This window comes from Dama dama, chromosome 1 (assembly GCF_033118175.1).
Source record: "Dama dama isolate Ldn47 chromosome 1, ASM3311817v1, whole genome shotgun sequence".
NCBI classification, from domain to species: Eukaryota; Metazoa; Chordata; class Mammalia; order Artiodactyla; family Cervidae; genus Dama; species Dama dama.
In genome coordinates this window covers 71298950-71309199 of record NC_083681.1, presented here as the reverse complement: position 1 = coordinate 71309199, position 10250 = coordinate 71298950, and the positions used below count along the sequence as shown (strand labels likewise).

General features: G+C 36.4%; 1 long non-coding RNA gene across 1 annotated transcript in view; it reads left to right on the top strand.

Annotated features, from left to right (window-relative positions):
• Window positions 1–3340: 3340 nt before the first annotated feature.
• Window positions 3341–10250, top strand: part of LOC133054928 (uncharacterized) — a 248159-nt gene continuing 241249 nt past the window's right edge. Inside the window, exon 1 of the long non-coding RNA XR_009692539.1 lies at window positions 3341–3434. This is a non-coding gene — a long non-coding RNA (uncharacterized LOC133054928). The remainder of the gene's footprint in view (window positions 3435–10250) is intronic.

Below are 10250 nucleotides of genomic sequence, written 5' to 3'. Positions count from 1 at the left end.
CCCAGTCTATAGGTTTGTCTTTTCATTTTATGATTTTCTTTTTCTTTCTTTTTTTTTTTTTTTTTTTTTACTGTATTGAACACTTTATTTTCATCTGCAAATATGAAACAAGGACAATATTCTAAATGATTAACATTGTAATAATTCCCCAAAATTGTCAAGCAAATTTTATTCTTGACAAGAAATTTACCCATCTTATTTATGCTTTGTCTTACCATGTTTCATTTATATCACTTAGAGAACTCTTTTAACTATTTGGCTTTGTATTTTCCAATAATTTTAATATTCAGAAATTCTTGTGTTAATATTTACAGTTTGGGGTTATTTTTATAAGATTCTTATTTTTTAAATCAGATGAAATAAGTAATTTTATAAAGTAAAGATTTTGCTCATTGTACTTATGTGTTTTTCATTCATCTCCCTTTGTACTTGTATCTTGAAATTGCTGGTATACTTTTTTTTTTCTTTCATTTATTTTTATTAGTTGGAGGCTAATTACTTTACAATATTTTCTTTGCTGTGTTAACTAGGTCTCATTTGTTTATTTTTGTTTCAATTGCTCTAGGAGTCAGAGCCAAAAAGTATTTCTGCAATTCATGTGAAATAGTGGCTTGCTTATGTTTTCCTCTGGGAGTTTTATGGTATCTTTTATAGTATCTATAGTTTTATAGTATCTTTTGTGCAAAAGCTTGTAAGTTTGATAAGGTCTCATTTGTTTATTTTTGCTTTTATTTCTATTGCCTTGGGAGATCAATCTCAGAAAATATTGCTACAATTTATGTCAGAGAATGTTTTGCTTATATTCTCTTCTAGAAGTTTTATGGTATCAGATCTTACATTTCAGTCTTTAAGCCATTATGAGTTTATTTCTGTCTATGGTGTGAGGGGGTGTTCTAACTTCAGTGATCTGCAAGAGGCTGTCCAGCTTTTCCAGAAGACTTAGTGAAGAAACTGTCATTTATCCATTGTACATTCTTGCCTCCTTTGTTGACCATTGATTGATCTTAGGTGTGTGGGTTTATCTCTGAGCTCTTTGTTTTGTTCCATTGATCTATGTGTTTGTTTTTGTGCCAGTACCACAATGTTTTGATTACTGTAGCTTTGTAGTATTGTCTGAAGTTTGAGAGGGTTATGCCTCTGACTTTGTTCTTTTTCCTTGGAATTGCTTTGGCAGTTCTGGGTCTTTTGTTGTTCCATATAAATTTTAGGATTATTTGTTCTAGTTCTATGAAAAATGCCATGGGAAGTTTGATAGGGATTTCATTAAATCTGTAGATGGCTTTGGGTGGTATGGCTATTTAATTTATGTTTGTATTTTAATTGACAGTTTTAGGCCTTTTATATTAAGTATTTTATTTGAATAATTTATTTAAATATTTTGTGAATATTAAGTTAATTCATACTTGTTATTTTGTGTTTTCTATTTTTTGCTTGCAACATGTTTTTGAACGTTTACATGAAAGTTGTTTTTGCTTAAGAATTCTTATATATATATTTTAAGAAAAAAGTTTTATTGAGCTATAAATGGCATATAATAGATTGAATATATTTAAATCTTATAAATTATGATATATGTGTACACCCATGGAACCATTACCACAATCAAGAAGATATTTGTCACACAAGGAATATAAAAAATTCCTTACGACACTTGTAAAGCCCTCTCTTCTACCCCTCTCTTTGGATACAGAGATTTTCCTGGACTGCACTTCTGAAGTCTAGCTAGTGGTTCCCAAATACTAATCTGTGAGCCATTACTGAAGGACCGTATCAGAATTCTCTGAGAGAACTCATTTAAGAGGCCAACAATTCTTCGAGAATACTTCTCTAGAATTTCAGATAAATTTTGCCTGGGGCTAAGGCTTGTGTTTTAAAGGGACTCTTCAGGATTTTCTTATATTAAGTTGGGTTGAGAAACTTTGCTTTAAATGGTAGGCATCCCATTTAGGTTTGATGGAGTTTTGGGTTTCAACACAATAGCAGTAGCTAGTTATAATGTTGGACACATTATTACACCAGACATTTTAAGTGTCTTTGTGTGGAGCATATATGTCACTTTTCCTGAGGGTTACTTTAAGTTTTGAATTAAATACAGTTATCACCTTTATATGGGGAAACTGAGTCTTGCTTAAAATCACATGACTAGGAACCTAAGCCTATACATACAACCACACAATGTAAATAATGTACTAAGAGGCAAGTACTGGTTCCAGCCCTATTTCTTGTAGGGTAACCGTGAATCAGATATTAAAATATGCAGGAGATCCTTTTTTTTTTTTCATTTGTAAAATGCGAGCGTTAGATTAGGTAATTTTTAGCTCTTTTTAGCTCAAAAATCATGCTTTTTTATGAAAATGCAATTATCTTTAAAGATGCATAACAATGAACTAATCTCTAACATGTGAAACATTTATACACAATTTGCAGCAATATTCATGGACACATAAAAATGCATGAATTTGGCAGCTTTTCACACTAATCTTCCATTTTATCAACACTTACTATGTACATTTTCTGCTTTAAATATTGAACTGTGATTCGTTCTTTTGCTGCCGTGTAGGTATCTAGCCATTGGGTTTATTTACAGCTCCGCTGTTCCTGGTATAAAAGTACCTTTTGGCTTTTCTTTTGCCATTTTTAAGTGTCCTAATGAAGAGCCCTTCCCCAAATTATTGTCATTTTAAACCATTTGAATCTCAAGAGAGGGCTTACCTAGTTTTGTCCTTCAGTGCAGTCACTCTATTCTGGGGGTTAGAACTGTAATGGAATGGTTATGTACTTTTGCCCTATAATTCCTAGCATGGATATTATATTTTTAATTAGCAGAATCTTTTTTTTTTTTAATACCTGACCTTCTGTTTCTGCCAAGCTTTCTATCCATGGACAATAGGACTTGACAAAATAAAGGTACTTACTAACACTTTTTAAATTAAACTGCAGTTTCTATTGAAATCTGGTGCTGAATTTTTAAAGGTGGCTATCTTTTTCCTGTGATTTAGATTTTAAAGCATTTATTCAAGAAAACATAGTAGTTTATAGGCTTTACTCACATAATTTCATGTTAAGTCTTGTAATATTAAATATAGAGCATATTATACAGTAGTATAGGTGAGCATTCTGAAATCATATATACACTTATAGTTTATAATATTCTGTATATAGATATTAAAATCATATGTAATGTACTGTTAATATTTACTACTAATGATTTTTATTTTCTGATGAACTCATGGCACAGATTGTTCTGGTATGTTTCCATGACAAAAGAAATATTTATTGCTGCTTTCTTTTTTCTGTTCCAGGAGACATGCTTTCTCTCCATTTCCAGGCTCTGTGAAATATGTTGCAAGGCGTGTCTGTCTGCAGCAGGACAGTCTGAGCATTGCTTGCCATTCAGTGCTCATGAAAAGGAGGTACGAAGACTGAGACTCAAGGTAACATTTGAAATTTTATTATGGCCTTTAAGTTTCTTAAAAAACAAGCAAACCTCAGTGTATGTACATTAAATCTTACCTGGTCAAATAAGAAAAGTCTAATTGCTTTGGTGATAGAAGTCTTTACCAATCATTCCTCTAAAGTACTGCTCTACATTGTTATGGGCTTTGGAGCTATATTTGAAATTATCATTAATTCAGAGGAGCATTGGAACCACTCACGTTTACATAGACATATAACCAGAGAAGTTTTGTGAAAATAAATTTCTCCTCCAACCCAGGAGGATGAACCTTTCCATCTGTCCCATTTGCAAACATTATCTAATATGATGTGATTTCCAGATCAATTTGATAGTGGACTGGAAGAGACAAAAATAAGATTGGAGAAACATCTAATTTAAGGTTCAGTGTTAGAGACTAGAAAATCCTTTGGAAAATCCATTGCAGTTTTGGGTTAAAAAATTGTGATCTTTGGAAATGTAGCAAGATAGTAGAACATAAATTTGTAAATACCTTTAAAGAGCACAAATGCAATGCTGTTGCTTTCTAGGAATCACCTAGTATTTTGTAGGGAAGACCTTATGGAAGCAATGGCCCTTGGAGTAGACCTCAAATAGTACTGATGGTGACTGTTGATGATTGAAAGTGAAAGCGAAAGTGAAGTCGCTCAGTCGTGTCTGACTCTGCGACTCCATGGACTGTAGCCTACCAGGCTCCTCCATCCATGGGATTCTCCAGGCAAGAATACGGGAGTGGGTTGCCATTTCCTTCTCCAGGAGATCTTCCCAACCCAGGGATTGAACCCAGGTCTCCTGCATTACAGACAGACACTTTACCATCTGAGCCAACAGGGAAGCCACAGTTGATGATTACCTAGCACCAGTTTTCTGCCTAACTGTTCATATTCCTTATCTAAATTTGCTCTTCAAATCCTGTGAAGTAGTTTCTCTTATCACCTCAGTTTAATAAGTGAAGAAAACAGACGTTAAAAAACATCATATACCTAATTGGTGATGGAACTAGGACTTACACTGAGGTATGTTTGACTTTACCTCTGTGTTTAAATTTACTGTGCTATCTGAGGCTGTGAGAAAGAGTATTAGAGACGGTGGGAGCAACATGAGCAAAGATCTGGAGACAGGAAAGCACAGGAAACAGTCAACAGAGAGCAGCTGATTTTGTTGGAACTACTGGTGTGTGTGGAATGAGAAACTTGGGAACACCATTTGGGGCCAGATGGTGAAGAGCCCAAAGCTCAAGGACGTTGACTTTTGTGTTGGGTGATAAAAAGACTTACTGGTGATTAGGGCTGAAGAAGAACTGGGGAAAGTATATGGATTCTGGGGAGTGAGAGAAGGTTGGACTCTCATCCCAGAAAGCTCCAGTGAGGTTCTGAGCTGTAGAGGTGGGTGGAAAAGACCAGAATGTGGGAAGAACTGCGTAGGGGCAACAATGAGGCCATGTGAACCAGCAAGTGGACACGGCCTCCTCAGGAAGAGAAGCCTCTTGAGGATAGAATGTCATGATTTTGGACACACTGGGATGCCCACGTGAACATTTCCAGGAGGCACTGGAAGATTTTGCTTGTAGACCTATGTGTTTAGAAGCAGCAGGACGCTGTACCAAGTTTGATGAGTAAATTAAGATGGGGCAGAAATAAATTTTATTTCTAGGAAAGACGCTGTCCTAGGTATTTTACTGTAATAATCTTAAGAGATGAGTGATATTAACTCCATTTTAATGGTAAAGCAGTGGCTTAAATGAAGTTATGATTTGCCTGAAGTCAAAGTACTAGAGCCAAGAATCAAACTTAAGGCTGCTTCACTGAGGAGCTTGAAATCATTATTTGTTTACTTAGTTAATTTGTATGCATGTTAGTCACCCAGTCGTGTCTGACTCTCTGACTCCATGGACTGTAGCCCGCCAGGCTCCTCTGTCCATGGGATTCTCCACCACAAATACTGGAGTGGGTTGCCATGCCCTCCTCCAGGGGATCTTCTGGACCCAGGGATCGAACCTGGGTCTCCTGACTGGCACGCAAATTCTTTACTCTCTGAACCACCAGGGGAGCCCAATTTTTTTGTACAAAGCATTGTTCAATTGCCAAGAAAAATTATTATGTGAAAAAGCAGCAGTCCAATATGATGATATTTATATATTTTTAAAAAGGAAAGCCATAAAATAAGGCTGCATATTTTCTATGACTCTATGTAAAAAGTCTGAAAATGTACACAGTCAATTGGTAGCAGTGGTTACTCACCTCTGAGGTCTGAGGAGGAAATTAAGATAGGCAGAGAGTTTAAAGAAAAAGTATCTCTAATGTTTTAATTGTTTATATGGAGAATATATTCACATATTATTTGTATAATTAAAATTTAATATGAAAATGAATATTTCTGCTCACAAAATGGCTTCCCTCTCAGACATGACTGTGTTATACTGGGGTCTGAATTAAGTAAATGAGGTAGTAGGATGAGTTTGTAGCAATTATTTAGAACAACATTTGGGTGAAGTGAGAAACATAGTTCTTTCCCATGACTGGTTGCTAGTCTCTTCTGAAGAAGTCAGGCAGGTTTCCACTGACAACTTCATGAGCCAGTTGGGCAGTCCTCATTTTTCTGAGGAATGTGCCAAGTTATAGGTAGTAGCCGGAGGACGAAGTTCTCAAGCAGAAATTTGAATATAATCTGTTCATTCTTATAGTTCAGGGCAACTGAATTCTTTTGTTAAGTGGCTTCAGGCATGAATTTGGGGCTCTCTTCTGTTGAGTTTCCTCCCGGGGGAACCTTTAACCACTATCAGCCCTATTCATCCCCACTGTGGTCAAAGCTCCAGTCATAATTAGCTTCTGCCAGGTATTCTTGGGCTTCCCTGGTAGGTCAGCTGGTAAAGAATCTGCCTGCAATGCAGGAGACCTGGGTTCGATTGCTGACTTGGAAAGACTGGCCGGAGGAGGGCATGGCAACCCACTCCAGTATTCTTGCCTGGAGAATCCCCATGGACCAAGGAGCCTAGTGGGCTGCAGTCCGTGGGTTGCAGAGAATCAGACATGACTGAGCGACTAAGCACAGCATCCATCCTTTGGGTTTTCAAAAGTAACTGTTTTCTTTACAGTGTTTCCTTTTAGCTACTTAATGTTTCTCATCCTTCAAGTCTCTGCTTCAATTCCACATCCTCCAAAAAGTCATCTGCATCTGACCTTCCAGACCAGATTGGGTGTTCCTTCATGTATCCCCATGACCCTCTACTTCCCACGCCATTTCACCCCCCTGTCACTCATCTAAGGTAATTCTCCACCCTGGCTGGACATCAAAATCATAATGCAGCTTTTAAAATATAAATGTCTGGGATCCACTGCAGGTTTCTTGCGTCTGAATCTTTAGTATTGTATCTGGATATTTACTTTTGTATGTAGTGCTCATTATATAATTGCAACTACTATTTCTTGATAAGTTCGTTAAGGAGAGAGGCTCTGGTTATTGGTAGCTGTTTGTTTTACTGATATTGAAGACCTTCATCAGTAGCTCTGGCCTTACTGGAGTCACCAGGATAATGTCATAAGGACAGAGATCAATTTGTCTTGCTTAATTTAAAGAAAAAAATTTTGACATCATAAATCATGTTTTCTGGGTCCCAGAAGTAGACAATGGGGCACCTCAAATGAAGACTAAATATGTAAATAAATATAAAATAGCTTATGCAAAGCAGTCTTTCATTTCATTATCTTTCAATATCTAGTAGTAGTAGTCAGATGGAGCATTACCTGGACAGGATGTGAAATACTCAGTTTTGTTTTCTGGAGTCTTATTCTTGATCTCATTGGCTCTAAATGTGTAGCATCTGCCAATAAATATTTGACTATGTATTCTTAGACTCAGGGACTCATGATACCTTGGTGCCCAGGATACTGCTCAAAATCTTATGTGTTCTTCCAGCCCTCAACAAGGAGAAGCAGAATAGTATAATGTTTAAGAGCCCTGATTCTGGAGCCTGATTCTGGGTTTGGAGGCCAGTTCTGCCATTTTAACAAGGTGTATGCTTCTCTATGCATGTGTTACCATATTTAAAATGTGAAAAAACATAACATGGTATCTACTTTGTAAAGTGTTAGTAGAATTAATTGAGTTAATGTACAAGAAGAATTTTAGAAGGTTATCTAGGTAGGTAGGTAGGTAGGTAGGTTTCGTCACTCAGTTGTGTCCAATACTTGTGACACAGTAGACTGTAGCCCACCAGGCTCCTGTGTTCATGGGATTCTCCAGGCGAGAATACTGGAGTCGGTTGCCGTTTCCTTTTCTAGGGGATCTTCCTGACTCAGGGATCAAACCCATGTCTCCTGCATTGTAGGCAGACTCTTTACCAATTGAGCCACCAGGGAAGCCCAGAAAATTATCTATTACATTGTAAATGCTTAAAAATATTGGCTGTTTTGCTCTTAAAGATTAGGCATTCACCCTGGTTACACAAATGTTACAGAATAGTATGGGGAAGATGAAGAATAAACTAACCACAGATAATATGAAATCACTGATGATAAAATGGAGTATAAAATGTCATTACAGGATGACTGAAGATTTTTAAAAATGCAATTTGCTAAAGAGGATATCAACAAGAACAGATTTACCATTTTTACTAGCCCCTTAAAAGGTTCTGGAAAGGTCTTAATATTCTTTTTCTTAAAGCGTTTATGCCTTAAATTGTATAAACTTTAGGATTTGTAAAATCTGAATCTTCCAAATCAAAATGAAAAGCACTGTCCAGGAGGACAAAATAGAAGAATTTAGGCCAAACTAGTGAGGTAGATATATAAAGTATTCATTGATTGCTGACTTTTGCCTTGTGAGCTGGGCCTCAGATTAACGTATCACAATTCCATTTTCATATGCATTTCTTTGAAGCGCTCCTAACAACTTCCTAAAGGAATCAGTTTGCTCCATGTATGGACAAGTTAATTTTTATTTTCCCCCTTAATTGCCTTAGTCTTAAAATTTAGGGAAGAATTAATTAACTATCCTGATGAGGGAAGAAAAGTTAATAGCAATTTTAATGATGGTAGCCTTAGCAGGATTTGTAATAACCTGAAAGGATGGTGAAGTCACTTCTTTCTCCACTTGACTCACTCACCTCTGCGAATGGCTCTGAGTGCTGATTACAGAAGTGATTAATTACCTCCTGGAAGGCTTGTCTCCAGCCCATCTTCTTATACCCCGAACCAACGATAGCCTGAAGGATATGGTGAGAATTTTAAACGTAAAAAAGATAAAATGGCCTTTTCTACAACATAAAGTGCTTTTAAGAAAGAATTTGATGATGAACATCTGGTTAGAGCTTTTACACCAGCACAGGGAAAGGCAAATAAGTTATATTAACATTAGGCTGACCTTAAAAACTTCATCTAAAATGACAGAGAATGTGGTAGCCATGCCATGAACAAGATACTTGTGTTACTACAAGGCAGTGGATTTTTGCCTGGAACCACTCTCCAGTGCAGGAAGAAAGAGCCAGATATAACCTAGTGGTGTCATTAAGCTGAGTTCTCAGAGTTCAGGGTTTGAGGCTCATGAGGAAATTGGAATTTGTGGCGTCAAAGGGGAACTGTGGAGAAGAAAGCCATATGGGGAAGAAAGGTCATAAATCTGTACAGGGACACACTTGACTGTTCGGCCGAATACTCTTCTGTGCACAGATAGAGTGAGATTCCTTCTGTCCCAGCGAAGAACAACTACTGGAGGGAAAACAGCTCCTGGAGACTTATGAACTGACTTGAGGTTATACAGTGCTGAAGTTCAGGTTCCATCCAAAGCACGAAGACCTTGTTGAACACTCTCAGCATTCAGTAGAGAACCTCGAAAAGCCATGATCTGGAAGGAGGACTAGCTTAGACCTAGAATAAATGTTACTCTAGAACCACTTTGATATATCACAAAAGGAAGACTTAAAAGGATCAAGGAGGCTACAAGTTAATGCATCGCCTCATGGAATAAAGCCCAACATTCTATTTGGGAAGGTGACAAGTCCAAATGTACAAAAAAACCATAGCATCCATTATTCCATAATACAACCAAAATATATGAGAGATGTGAAGAAGCAGAAATGTATGTCCCATAATCAGAGGAATAATCATCTATTAGAAATCCATCTCCCAGTTATAAATATGAAAGAATTATCAGGTAAGGACTTTAAAACAGTTAATATAAATATGTTCAAGGATATGAAAGAAAAAATATATATACCTATAATTAGAAAAAATGATTGCAATAGAGAAATAGAAGAAGTGAAAAGGATCACAATGGGACATATAGATGAAAAGCTTAATATCTGAAATAAAATTTTGATAATGTTAACAACAGGCTATTCACTCCAGGACAAGATATTAGTAAACTAGTAGAAAGGGGAAAAATAGACTATGCAAACTGAAACCAAAAGAAGAGAGGCTGAAGATTAATGAACAGAACTTTAGTGACTTGCCAGACTATACCTGACATATAAATGATCCTATGTATGTGTAGTAATTTGGAGTCCAAATAGGTGGGAAGGAGAGATTTGGGGCAGAAAAAGAAAACTTTGAAAATAGCAGAGTTGAAAAAATTCCAAATTTGGTTAAAAAAATAGAGAGTACTTATTTATGAATAGCACATAGAAGAGGGATGAACTCAAAATCATATCCAAGCACACTATAATCAAACAACTGAAAATAAATTGATAAAGAGAAAATATTAAAAGCAGCCAGACAAAAATGGCACATTGCCTACAGGGAAATGGCAAGAATGATTTAATCTACTTATAAGAAAAAATGCAAGCTAGAAGACAATAAAA